The sequence below is a fragment of the Bombus pyrosoma genome, linkage group LG2 (genome assembly GCF_014825855.1).
Source record: "Bombus pyrosoma isolate SC7728 linkage group LG2, ASM1482585v1, whole genome shotgun sequence".
Taxonomy (NCBI): domain Eukaryota; kingdom Metazoa; phylum Arthropoda; class Insecta; order Hymenoptera; family Apidae; genus Bombus; species Bombus pyrosoma.
In genome coordinates this window covers 9698916-9713527 of record NC_057771.1, presented here as the reverse complement: position 1 = coordinate 9713527, position 14612 = coordinate 9698916, and the positions used below count along the sequence as shown (strand labels likewise).

Sequence of the window (14612 nt, the reverse complement as noted above, 5' to 3'; positions counted from 1 at the left end):
AACCGATGTTTTTAATGCGCCCGAATGGAACAAGTTCGTTCACCGCGCGAGCGACGCCCTCCGGTAGCTTCGGTTTCATTTAGAATCGACGGAAAAAAAAAATCGATGAAACGCTCGATTCTAACCCCCACGGTTCGTGCAAACAATTGCTTAATATTTCGGCGACGGATAATACTAGCATGGAGGGCAAACAGCGTGTCGGCGACGAAATAAACCAAGTCAAATAAAAACGTGAAAGCAAACGAAACGGGAACGTAACGCACGATTCGAAAACTAACTTCCCTTGCCCTGCCCTTCGGTCCACGCCTGTGTGCAACTACACGATTTCAATTTACCTGTAAAACGTCACGCTGGTGGCTGCATCAAACCGATAACATCTATCCGCTGGATGTGGCTTAAAGAAAATTATCCACGCTGTATCCACGTACCAGAACCGATTTCTTTCCGCTGGCTTCTTGAACGTTTGCGCGTTACTCAGCGCACTCGCTGAACGAAATATACCGAGGGATGGGGAGAATAATATAGGAAAGAGGGGTTTCTCCAGTCTCCGCTAAGCAATATCCATCCACCCCACATGCCTGCCTGCCTGCCTGGCTGCCTGCTTGCTTGCTTGCCTGCCTGCCTGCCTGCCTGCCTGTCTGCCTGTTCGTATTATCGGTATGTACAGACGGGCTCTCAGCAATTTATCCATTACGGTCCCAGTCGCGCGCGCACTATTATTGCATTTTTTGAAATTATTGCTCTCCCGGCATCGACGTCGCACGCCACCATCTTGATTGACAGGCTGTGCGCGCCTTTATCGCGTATGAGCGCACCCATGGGCCGTATCGCGTATATACGCGTGCCGCATCGATTTATCGTTACGCCTTTTCTACCCGCGAAACCGTAACCGTTTATCGAATCGTTTTATCGATAACGAGAGACGCTCGTTACGGCCTAAGAATCGCTTATAAGCTGCTGATACAGTGAGTACCTGTATAAATGAGAAAATCGCTCCTTCTCGCCGAATCTGGGATGATTCGTGAACGTTCGTCTACTACTCTGCTTTATTCGATCATCGGGCTTCCATACGAATCTTCAAAATGAATCCACGTTAATCCGATACAATGGCGATTCTAACGAAGATCGACAAAGGAAGCGAGAAAATCAAAATTAAAGACGCGTGAAAAGATACATAATGCAAGGAGAGGTTGCAGCTTGGACAAATGCATCGTTACAGATTCAGAAAATTTCTTACGGAAACTATCGCGAGATAGAGTTAAAAATCCAATATTTTGGATCCTTTATTTTATGGCAAAGATATTCGCACTCTTCGTATCGTTTACCCTATGCATTTCGACTCGTCAATTATTGCGATCGATAATTACGTATACAAAGGTCGCGTATTATTAACAAGCTGGTTCCGTTTTCTCGTTAAACAAAGCCCCGTTTTATCATAGCCAATATTTCCATGTGGCTCTTAGGGGACGCGTACGTGCGTAGACTCAATTACCCGAAGTGTGTGTGCCTGGTTGTGTCCGAGGAGACTTGACGGGAGCGGAAGGAGGCGGGCTGAAAGGAGCGCGGTAATACATCGTGTCCGAAGCAACTGGAAGGATGTACGAGTTCGTTTGGGGCAACGAAGTCCGCAGAGGCTCCGGCAAAGGTTGGCGCGGTAAAAAATTCAGAGGGTGAATAAATCAAGGAGCGTCGCAGCAGCAAGTAGCGAAGCGGTAGAAAGCGGAGAAGCGGTAGCAGCCCCGTGCACGGAGACCGATCTAGCGACGAAAGTGCGGCCGACGCGCCACGATCTCGACGATCCTCTTCTTTTGTACATACTTTATGGCGAATAATGCGTGAAAAGGGACGGGGCCGGCCCTCGCGCGTCTCGTTTCACCCTGGACATTCCCACGTATAACGTTCCAACGTAATCCTCTGATCCGTCCTTAGACGCACGATGATTTAGGGCGCCCCTTGCACTCGCACGTTGCTTGTCTTCTATTACAGAAATACGATTAGCCACGCTAGCATATGTATATCAGAGCATTGTCGTGTATTCAACCTATCCTGTATCTCGTTATTCTTCGCTCGAACGATGCTCGGTCGTTTTTCATTCGGTTCTCCACCGTCGAGTTATTCGCTGAATAAAGGACATTAATCGTAACTCAACGCGTAACGTTCGCGCATTGAAGCTACTACGGATTCTCGACTGAGCATTCCAGGCGTTTCGAAACGCGTATCTTTCGTTGGTATTAATCTACGGTTCAGGATACGTAGCTTGTGGGGTGGGGGGCAGGGAGACGGAGGGCTAAAGAGATCGGTAATTACAGGACGCTATGAAGTAATGTCCGATACCTTTTACACTACTATCTATTTGCGAGAAAAAGGATTAAGAGGCCGGACAAGAAGGATTGAGAAGTTGAGTGGGTGGGAGGGATGCCAGAGGCTGGGAGAAAGGTAGGGAAGGAGTGGAAAAGTGAGAAAGAGAGAAAGACACGAGAGGGAGGAACGTATCTATATAGTAGGTATAGATCGTACCGTATCGTTGAGTAAGTTGGAAACGGAGGGTAGGACGCTCGGGGGGATGGTGGCTCATCTTGTAATGGACTCAGAAGACAGGCGAGTCGGCTAATGGACCCCTGCTCTTCCAGAAAAGCTCTCAGTATCTGTGCCACACGAGCATCGATGCCATCGGGCTGCGTCCTTCCAAAATCCGCAACGCGTATCGGTACGATGCTGCTGTTTCTCCGCGATTCTGTACGGCAGATACGGCTCGACCAGCGTTTTTCTAGATCGATGTATTCTATTCGGGTCCGCGCGACGTGTATCGCCTGATAGACGAAAAACTGACCGGTTGTTTGCCGAGTTCACGCTCAAAAAAATATTTGACGTTGCGCGGAGGATAACTGGGTATCTACGTGTTTGGATAACGGGAAATAGCGGATCGGGGCGTGTAGGAACTCGCATTGGATGACCAACGACTCGAGCTCTCGTTGCACAAATATTTTCTCGCGGAGACGGCAAAACGGCGAGAATATTTAAGAGGATGCACGTTCTTTCGAAACAACGAACGGCGCACGATATCGTTCGCAGGCCCTGTGAAACGTTTAACCCGGTAAACGCGCGCGTAACTTCTCTTCGAGCCACGAGAACAAGACGTTCGGGAGTAATTAACGAATTATTGAGAACGAACAGTTGACTGGAATGAAAATATATTCGATTCGCGTGCGTTGGCTCGCGTGTCACAGGGGATGGAATCTTAGAGGTAGACGAATGAAACTCACCTCGCAGACAGACAGCAGAGGGAGAGAGAATTCCGAGGAAAAGGGAACTGTGGAGAAGGAAAGCGAGCCAGAGGTAGTCGTTCTACTCTCATCTACTCCCACCGAGTCGCACCGTCTTTCTTTTTATCCTTCGCCAGTCGTCCTTTCCCGGTCCACTCTTGAGAGTAACGTCTACCTTCGTTGATGGGCAACGCCACTTGAGCGGCACTAACACACGGTCCCGGACACACTCTACGTAGCTGTCCGGCCGATGTCCGATACATCAGGTCCATGCATAATAAATCCACAGGAGCGGAGCGTGCGGAGCGCAAACACGCGCGCTGCCTTTACCCGTATTGGACGAGCGGATGTTCGGCGGAACAGAGACAGGAGGATGCACTTCGAGTCGAGTGGGAACTTTGAAGACGGGGCACGGGACGTTTCTCCGCGCGCGTGTTTGTCCTCTTGCTCATCGAGAAAGCCTTCGCCCGGATATCAATATCCAGGCTCCGTTGGCGTTAGCGGGTAAACTTGCCCATCAAATTTTTGCCAGTTCGCTTGCCGTGCCCGGCGGGGAAATTGCACGTGAAAATCGGACAATTGGTATTTTCGAGTACTTACCTATCTCTCTCGAACGAACGTTGAATTTTCTAACGAGAAACTTCGAGTCTAGTATGCTGAAAAACAAATACGCAATTATCGTTACGGACTCGTTAACGGGAACGGACGTTGAATTGCGTTCCCTGTTTCGGCGCAACATCCTGGCAATTACGGGGGAACGAAGGGGTGTATCGCGTGACTACGGGAAATTTAGGTTTTATCGAAGAAAAGCTCGATCGAATTTAGAAGTTGGAACCGGTGTGCGGGGCTCTCTTAATTAACGAACGCTAAATAAATCCGTTTCGGGGCGAAACTCGAATGGGTCGGGCATACGGGGGTATGCGGGTGGCAGCCGTAGAATTTATTTCGGCATCGACACGGAACGTTTCTTCGGGAGACAAGGCAGTTCTCGCTGGTCTGGTTAGGCGAGAGAGCGAGCTAGCTAGCTAGCTAGCCGAGTGCCGTTTAGTTTAATACACGTAACGCTACTCTCCGACTGCTTTTTCTCCCAAATACTCTACTTCCAACCGGTTCGAAGTAGTATAAGTCGTGGACAAAGTAGACGGCGTACAGAAAACCTCCATTAAAGTCCCTAGAAGTGATTAGTACCTTTCCCATCTTCCCCCTCTCCTCTCTGTTTTCTCTATCCCGATCTTTCTCCTTTCCCCGTTCTCCCGTTCGTTACTCCCCCGTTGCTATCTCCGTATACCTCCTCGTATCTCTATTCCTTCAAATCTTTCATCTGTTCCACCTTCTAACTAGCCACGATAGCGGTTCGGTGCTCGGAAACGCGCCGCGCTTTCCAAACATTTGTAATGGACGCGAGAAGGCGGACTCCGACTGCTCGAAAACGCTACATTCCCCATGCGTATTTTGCTCGCTTTTAAAAAATCCATTCTCATTGGTTTCGGTAGTCGCCCCGGACGCAAAGTCGTTTTCAAGCGGGACAGGCAACACGGGACTCGAGTCGACGAGATGTTCGTTCAGCGGAGGCTAGCTGCGTTGGCGACCGCGAGTTAAAAGCACAGACAGCCAGGCCTGCCGCAACATTCTAGGAAATTAAATTCAACATAGATAGTTTCGTTCCTGATTGCAGATGAAACCTGGCAATCGCCCCAATTTCATTTCGTTCTCGCGAGAAATAGAGGGAAAGGGAACGCTGGTACGTGTGTACGTGTACATGCGGTATCGATGACGGTGATGCCAGTAAAGGGGGGGGGGGAGCGGGCAGTCGAAAAAAGGGTGGATGCGGATTGTAAACCGACGCGTCGAAATCCCGATTCGAAAAATAGAGCGCCGCGTTTCCCGTGAACCGGAAACTTGGCGGACGTTAAATTTAGCCGCGCACCGATCGGGAACGTTCGGGAGAGGGTTAGATGGGATGGGTGAGCTGGTGGGCGGGAAAACGGGTGGGTAAATCGAGGACGGAACGGAGAAAAGTATAACGTCGAATGGAACAAGTTTCGGAGAAATGTCATTTCGCGGGAGTATGTAATCCACTCTTCTCTCTGATTTAATCAGAGACCAGTCATAAATCAGCTGGTAATTAAAAGAGACCATCGTCGATAGCGGTAGTAAACATGGCCTAATCCATTTCGCAGGGTAGCTCATAGGTGTGGATAGTATGGGAGTGGAAAAAAGGTCGTAGCCTTTCTAATTTAATCTGGCGAATGATTCCGTGATTCTCGGAGCCGGCGGCAACCCTTTCATTACTTACGTCCCCACCCTAACTCACGAGGTACCCTCGCGCGCCACGGCAGCTCCCGAGCCTCTGTTCCTCGCTTTGCCCCGCGGACACCCCCAAGAACCGGCGCAGAACACTAAATCAGCGACCAGTGTAATTTTTGTAATGGGAGGTGTGGCCTCGTAGGGGTGGTAGACGCGTCTCCCGCCGGGAGAACCGGACATATAGTAGGGATGCCATCCCTGCGTTCGCCTCGCGTCGAGGAATGGTAGGGTTTCGTAGGGGTGATTTTAGGGGTGGAATTCTACGATGCGAGCACGCCGCTTCGGTGGTTAATCCTCCGTTGCTATTTCTCGACTCGGGTTCCGATCCACCACACAATCTTCCCTCTCTATCTATCTATCTCTCTCTCTCTCTCTCTCTCACTCACTCTCTCTCTTTCTTTATTTCGCTTCACCATCACTCTCTTTCTGCACCCCTGTTAACGTTCTCTTTTTCTTTAGCCTGTATGCTTAGTTCTGTATGCGCACACTTCCATCAGCGATACAAAGCGATTCTTTCGTTGGTTTATCCTCGAAAGAACGGTAATTAGAGACTTCTGTTCCTACGAGCGATACCCGCGTGGTTATTAAATCGCGCATCATAGAAACGTTTCCACCAAGGTTTCTCTTTTGCAGGTCCAACGACCCGCATCTATCGACTTCGTTATTCCGGCCTTTAATTAGCGTACATCAAATATGCAAGTCAAATGTCGAATCGTCGATCGACCTTTTAGAAAAAGACCTCCGTTATGATCCGCTTATTTTTCTTCTCTTTTCCAATCAAATCCGCGCACTCGACTCGTGGCAACATATTCCGAACCGATATGACTCCGGCGCTTTGATCGTCGTCTTAATCGGCTTGAAATGCGGACCCTGCTCCTCGTTGCTGAGAATTTCGCTCGAGTAGCAGTTAAACTGCGCGGCAGCGTAAATGGTTCGATGATAGGCGGCCGCGGAGTGGGGCAGCGAGTGCGGGTTGCGTTTGATGGCGGGTGCAAATACGGGTTTCGGCTCGCGCGAGTTCCTCGGGTTTGGATACGGGTGCGATGACGGTCGAGTCCGACCGATGCGGAGTGGGGAGATCGTCAGTGGAGGGGAAGGTGGCAACAGCGGCGTAGGGGTGAAAATTTAATACACGGGTGGGGGTAGGAGCACGAGAGTGGGGCGGCTGGAGGGGCGAGCGGCGGTAGAAGTGGGGATTTATCACTTTCGGTGGCGTGCCGCGGTCGCACGCGGTGCTCGGTAGTTTACAACTGACCGCCGAGCGGGCGGTTTCGTGACTCTTGTCGTTCGCTTCTAGATCCTCCGTTTATCGTGTTTAAAGGACGCGGGATGTCTCGTTCCGCGGTAGAATAAACAGGATCGCGATCACGGTCGAAAACACCTTCGAAGATCCGTATATTCGAGCGAATTCAATACCTTGAAATAAATGTTTCGATGTTTCATGGAGAGGCGAATGATAAATAGTGAACGTTGTTCTGTGCAGCTGGTGTAGTGTCACGTGACGGAGGGAATCTGGAGAACCGTGCTCGGCACAAGGTACTCGTGGAAACTGGCTCGAGATTCGAACTCTGTTAGGTAAGTCTCCGAATATTTTAATAAATTATTGTTATACGTTGTACGATGTTAATTTCTAGTGACACTTGATGCACTACTATTTCTTCTCTCTCTTGTGGCTTTTTGTTTTTAATGTAATCGCTAATTGGAGTGATAAAAACGAAACGCCAGAGAGGAATTGGAAATGCGGTGTGTAATTCAAATTTCACTAGTTCCACTCGGCCAGTCCAGTCCGGCCGCGATCACACGTTCAATTTAACAGGGGCTTCCGGTGAAAACCGCATTTGCCCTTTCCATAGTGGTGCGATTAACGTGCGCGCGCTCGCGCTTGTTCCCGCTCAATCCGCGTCGTTCGAAAATTGTTATAAAATTCCGCGTAATCCGCTTTGCATGCGAATGGTGGGAAATGAAAAAAACGGTTGAGAGACAAATGAAAGATGAAAATTACACGCTGCCACGATATCGCGCGTTAGACCGGTGAATAGTTGGCTATTATCGCTCCCGATATTTTTTTTGCCCTGATTCGTGTGCTTCACCATGATGTTTAGTCATCGACGCTGTCTAGGTTCAAGACCACTAGTCCTTGTCGCCGGTAGCATCGAACGTAATGCGTTCGTATGGTTGCCGTTAGCAATACCGATTCCTTAGAAGCGAGCTTAATCTGCATCCCGTCAAATGCTGACACATTGCTACGCTTACTTTCTCAGTGTAAGGTGGCGCTCGATTACAGTTGACTCGCGGCAACGGGATACTTTTTTCAATCAACGACCGGAATTACCGTGCGAGTCGCAACGTTTCGACGCGTTCATAACACAATACCCCTGTTATTACGAATGGGACACCGGTCGTTCGGTTTAATTGACTTCGACACGTCTCGCAACCGATGTTTATCCTCCTCAAACATCCCAACTGTTGGCAAAAAGTTTCATTCATGGAAATACTATTCACGGCTTAAGCTCAATCGTGTACGATTGATCTTGAAATTAAAATCCCACGATGTAATTACTTTCACAAGTAAAATTAACGCGTTTCCTTTTATCTTATACTCAATATACGCTTACTCAATCATCCATGCTGCAAGTTACGTAATCGAATCTCTTATCTATCTATTTCCACTCTATATCTTCCGTTGGTCTTTGTCCCTCTTCCAGAACGCTCGGCCACGATCCATTGCGACCGGATATCTAAGGGGCTGTCCGTTGGCCGTCCTGACCGGGCAGAGACGCGAGGGTATCCGGTCGTTTGAATTTCAATAATTGGCGCCAGTTTTAGTAGCGGCGGCGGTCTCGTTAGTCGCCCTCCCGAACGGAGTGACTTAATTATTTCGTTTGAAGTCCGCGGTAGACGAACGAGGGAGGAGAAGGGAGGCCAGGGGGCTGTCAGAGGTTGTGAGGCGAAGGCGGAGGTAAAGGCGGCATTTGGGTGATGCACAGTCAGGCTCCGATCGTCTGTGTGTACGTATACGTTCGAAGACGTTGCCCCGGTCTCCACACAACTCACAAATAAATTGAGAAAACTGGAGCGAGGGAGACGGTCGTGCGAGGCAAACGTTTATTTTACACCGACAAATTGGTGCAGCTAATTAGCTCCGGCTAAAAGCAGAAGTATGACCGTGACGCCACGCCTCGTGTCGCGCCGCATCGATGTTGTTGCTGCTGTACCACCAACAGCAGCCACGGCGCGATTGTATGTAACAACGTTTCATCGTTGCAGCCTAGAGACGTGGCACGATTCACAGCAATTGTCTGTTGCTTCGTGTTTTCGTTCCTTTTGTACACCGCTCGCATTGAATCTGAAGCGTTTCTGTACCGGTGCTTACGCACCGAACCACAATAATGCAGCAATTAACGCTCTTTCGATTCTTTTCTTTTTCCCTCTCCTATTCCCGTTCTTTTTCGTTCCCCCCGCCCTCCGCCGCCCCCGTTCGGTATGTGTTGAACATGATCCAATGTTGTTTTTGCAAAAGCAACCGAACATCTTCAAGGGCGATCATCTCCGATCGTTTCGTGACAGCGTGATGCGTTTTCGCAGGAGATATTTGTCGGCGATACCAAGGAAATTATAGGGGACCGTCAGTTGCGATATAATTTAATAATGCCGGCCACGCGTAATGTCTTTCGACACGCGTCAGCGATAATTCCGAGGCGAATGTCCAATAAAAAGCCACTTTGCCCGATCGAAATATCAAATGTAATCCTCTTAAGTCGGGTGCACCGGTCGAACGTGTATCTCCGGGACTGACCATCGTACGCTATCCTTTCCTCTTCTATCGTCTCTCGTTTCCTCTCTCTCTCTCTCTCTCTTTATCGTTCAAACATTTCTATCTCTCTCTTACTAGTTGCGAGGGAACGTCCGCTCTCACCGTCCTCGTCCCACCCACGCGATTCACCGCGAACTTCTAAGTTAACTTCTAACCCCACACCCTTTTCCCTCGCTCCCCATTCCTATCCAGAGGCGTTGCTTTTACGGCGATTGAAGCTTCCCGTGGGTCTTTGGGCACTCCGCCAGGTGGCAGTGCCGCGTCCTTCTGGGCGTCGGCCCCCGATATTCCATTTACAAGATTTTTTAGACAAGGCTCGAGTATCTCTCCGCAATCCGCATGATTTCTTGCTTCATCGTTTCTCAAGAATCTTCTAGGAAGGCGAACCGCCTCCGCGACCGGTTGAATTTTCCGCCTGCCGCCTTACATTCGCTACGGATAGAGCGGGGGCGGTCTGTTGCCGCACGCGAACGCGAATATAATTAACTGAAACTTTAATTCGTTCTGTTCTCCAACCGACCGTTCGAAATCCGATAAAGTAATCGGTGGATTACGCGAATTCCGACAACGTCGATCGATACTCGAGAGATCGTCGCGATGAACGGTGATGATTTCCGGTGACGATTCGCGTCCTCGAAGTTCGATCGAACGTAAAGCCAGGACGTAACGCGCGATGGATCCGATCCACACGGACAGAACGGCAACAAAACGGAGGTGGAATGGGATACAACGGTGCGGAATAGAAGGAAGAGAGCGGTCGGTGGCAACGCGCAATATCGCTGTGTTCCCCTGATCATTAAAGAACCATTTGCAGTTGCACCGATGCCGACCGACGTTGAATAATTAACCGGCCACCGACTAAAATCGATTCATTAATTAATAAAGCGGCTACGCTCGCTTCTACTAATAACGCCAGTCCACAATTGAATAGAGATCGCGTTCATTAACTGTCCGTGTACTATTAGCAGCGGTTGCGGTACATTACGAACGAATCGAATCAACTAACCAGAATGATCGAGTTTACCAGGCCGATAAACAATTTTTCTGCTTCTGGCTTGGTTCTCTCTCAGGGTTTACCATCCGATCGTACGCGATCGTCGTCGCGCGACGCGTATAAAATCTACCTACGTCTCTGTAACGTGTAACGCTTGACGTCGTTCCGATTCGCGGGATAGACGAGCATCTGTGTCCTAAACCGCAAACAACGACGGCTCGTTTCGTGTCAACGGGTTAAAAAGACTTTGTTCCCTTTGTTAAACGTTTCTCTCCCGCATCGCCTCGACACGGCTGTTCGCTATCGGTCGTCGCGCGACTCTACCGTCTCTCTTCGTGCCGCGAATTTTCTTCCCCCTTCCCCTATTCCTTCGTCGACTGATCTCGAACACAAACGAACAAGGAAGAAAGTTCCATCCTCTTGCTCGACTCTCTGGTACTTGCTCTATCTATCTCTGTGTTTGTCCGTCCTTGTTTCTTTCTATCCATCCTCACTCTCGATTCTTCGTACTCTCTCTCTCTCGCTTTCTGGTAGTCGTTGGTCGGGCGGTGCCGTCTATTGGCCAGGATATCTTTCGATTATCAAGACTATCCGTAGCTACCGCCTTAGCCGAACGGGCGCCGTTGTCTTCTCGGCTCTTTCAATTAATGTTTTGATTGATTTCGGACCCTTGCCCGGAGGCCGACCCTCCCCTTCCGCCTGGCTCGCGTTCGATCCTCTTCAGCGCACGATTCTTGCCTCGCCGCTGCTTCCTGCGCTCGCGTCATCGATCTTCATATTTACCTTTTAAGCTTCTATTGTCTCGCTTATACAGTTCCGCGTTATTTGTCCAGGATTATTCTTGCGGCGGATAGTAAAGTCTTTTATCGAGGATGGAGCGCGGAATATGGAATACAAGTCGAACGGTTTGCTTCTTTTGTACACGAGAAATCGGTTCGATGGCTTACTTGAAATTCTCTTCGTGTTTCGTCAACCCGCGGACACGAATCGTTCTTTCTTAATCCGTTGTTTTGTTACGTCCAATCAATCTCGTGACGTGGATTTTGCTCCTGATCCAACGAAAATCAGTTATTCGTTACGTCTTATCTCGAGTCTGACTTCGATTCTTCTGCAGGGATTATCGAACTGATCTGTCGCCTTAAAATTCAGATATTCCAAGAATGTCTCATTCTTCGGTTAATCGTAAAAGACGCATCTATGTATAATTTCTGTCTCACGTTCGCCGGCTCGCATATCAAGGTAAAGGAACGTCGAGATCGAAGAGTATTATACAGTGGTAGACGAAACAAAGTTGAAAATTCCCACTTGCGTGTACGAGCATTGATAACATCTGCATTAGACAGATTTTATCAAATCGTAACAACAATTTTTAGGACACCTATCATATCTATTCATCGACTTTGTATAATATTATAATTTCGTTCTCCAAAATTATTGTTTCTCCATATTGCTTATCTTTAAACATTCTTTCATCCGCCGTTTAGTAAGATTAAACTTATCCAACTTCTACAATCATCTTACACATTTGCATACGAGAGGTGGGTGCCCTATGTCGCGCGATAGATTTCCAAAAGATCGAAGAAAAGTTGGCCCGTGAGTTATTTAGATCAAAGAGCGAGCGATTTAAAGCGGTTGGGGATGAGATAACCGTTAGCCGCAGCTTTCTGCTCGGATTAACCGAAACTTCCGTTTCCGATTCTCGTGTACGTGCCGCATGCACGCGGAGAATGGACCCCCTGGTGCGGGTGTTTGGCAACGGGTATTCGAGGAGACGGCGACGTTGCAGACAGCGTCGGCACCGTCGACGCCACACTAGGCACTCGGCAAAGGAACCAACGAAAGATCCAGCCTCTACTCGTTCGAGACGGTCCCTCGAATCGGTGTTATACCGGTGGCTGTTTTATTGCGAGATTTGCGGCGTGGCCTCTCCGTGTAACAAGACTTACTGAGATCTTAATAGAATCTGAGACCACCCACTCTCAGCGAGTCCCGTAGCACCAAGTAACGCCGTCTTCGGCTACACAGTCCCGTAGCCATTCTTCTCTCTTTCTATCCGTAGAGTTTCCTTTTTCCGCTAGAAAGAGTCGTCGCTTCTATCTCTCTTTGGTTGCTCGGCCTTTCTTTGGCTGGAAGAGGATGGACGGAGAAGGGAGTTGACCCCGGCGCTGCATCCCTCTATCAGGAAAAGGGGTGCTTATTCTAAGCGTATATAAGAGGGGTAGGAGAATGCCCGGGGTGGGCTGTGGAGTGATTTATGAATATTGCCTACCGAGAAAAGTGTATCGCGTTCGCCGCGTCGATTTTACCTCGACTCCGGAGCACTTCGAAACGCGTACGTGAACTTTCTTCCGTAACATTCTCGTCGTTCCGATTAGCGGGGGTCGACGAAATAGAAAAGGGGCGGATTTCGAGTGGTAGCTGTTGCGACCGGCACCGACCTATCGGATTCTCTTGTCGTCCCGGTAATTTCGATCGTTCGCTCGCTATCCCGGAATCTTTTCGGCGATCGTCTAATCCGATCTCAACGGTTTCATCCTGCCGTCGTTTGTACCGGATCGAAATTCGAGAGAAATTTCACGTTTCGAATAAATCACTGGTAATTGTTTAACGAAAAGATAAACATCGTGGCTGTCAACGGGAGGAATTTGAACGGTGATATTGGCTCGACGATCGCAGAGATTACGCAGACGCGATCGCTGTAAACCTTGGCGGGTGGCGCTGTGCTATTCTTCACCGTACGACGTAATTAATTTTGCGTTTTATCGCGGCATCGACTATTAATTACTGGCGGGAACGTGAGTGCGCGCGCGACCGTGCCCCATCGCGCTAAATGAATGTTCCTTCGGTCGACAATAGAGAAACCTTATTAATAAATATGTGTGGGTATCTTGGCCGCGTGGCGCGATAATGGCGATCGCGAAATTCGAAACACGCGTCTCTGTATCGTCTGGCCGGCTATTCACCCACGCGAACGGAATATTTTGTAGCGCAAATATAAACGTAGCAAAAATAAACATTGCACTGGTATGTAATCCACCCGGAGGGTTATTGAGCTCACATCTAATAATAATAATAATAACAACAACAACAATAACAGTACACACCTGTTCGGAAACGATCATTGTAATTGTCCGAGAGTATAAGGAGTGGTATTTCGGCATTTTCATTCTTTTCGTGGCAATGAGAATTTTTCGTACAAGATTCTCTCGAGCTTAAAAAGATCGTTCCGGCGTGCGGGGTAAATATCTACGTAGAATAAAGAATGGTTAGCGCCCAGGGCCATCGATGATCGGTTGGCAGAAGCAATTTTATATTTTATTCCTCGATTTAAATTTATCATTTCGTATCTGGCAGGGACAAAAATAAGTTTAAATTGAATTCCGTTTTCCCCCCTATCCACGACGACAACCGCGTGCATGCGCCTACCATCTCTATCCCTATATTCTTCGTATACCATCGAACAATTCTGTTTCGCTTTTCCAGCCAACCTCAAGCCTGTCGTTTCTTCGACACGTCGTCGCGAGGGCTAGCGGTGGTATTGCGCGAACCTTGTTTCTTCGAGGACGGTTTAATGGGAGCCGCGTCAGACGGGAAACGTTTCGTATTGATGCGCGTTGTACATTTTCAGCGAGCAAGCGGGAAACGTGGGGAATAAACTCGGTGGGAGAAGTAACGTTCGAGGAATTCAAAGTCGACGCACGGATTATACTATTATCTCGGTCTCGTTTCGTCCTTTTACACCACTCTTTCTCTTCTCTTTCGTCCGATTCCAGTTTTATCGTCGTTTGGCATTTTTGTTTAATACAATAAAGACTGATCGAACGGTGAAACGTTGCGACGAAACAGGAGACGAAATTCCGTGGTTAAGACCGCGGCAATAATCGTTAGCGTAGTTACCAGCTAATTAGCGCGAAGCTTCGAAAATATCTGGACGCGGTGATACGACATAGAGCGAGGAAAAACGGAGCGAGTAGGGACCTGGTGGCGGAGTGTAAACGAGAGAAAGACAGAGAACAGCTAGAAGAATATTTTATAACGAGCTCTCGCTACGAAGACAGCACCAGCGGTACGGTTGCCAGCGCGTATAACGGTAAGATCGGGAGTAGATCTGTCTCCCCAGGAAGCTTGTTAGGCGTCGGCGAGCTCCGCTATCTTCTAATTGGCGATATAATGATTCTGAAGGATGGAATAGCATGGTCCTGAAGGGGCCGAGGAGCACCCTATTCCGTACCAT

The 14612-nt window shown here is 48.9% G+C and overlaps 1 protein-coding gene across 4 annotated transcripts in view; it reads left to right on the top strand.

Annotated features, from left to right (window-relative positions):
- Positions 1 to 14612, top strand: part of LOC122576812 (LIM domain only protein 3-like) — a 68578-nt gene that overhangs the window by 37732 nt on the left and 16234 nt on the right. For all 4 annotated transcript variants that reach the window (XM_043747605.1, XM_043747594.1, XM_043747623.1 and 1 more), the window contains exon 2: positions 7054 to 7145. The gene's annotated coding sequence lies outside the window, so the exon portion shown is untranslated. The remainder of the gene's footprint in view (positions 1 to 7053; positions 7146 to 14612) is intronic.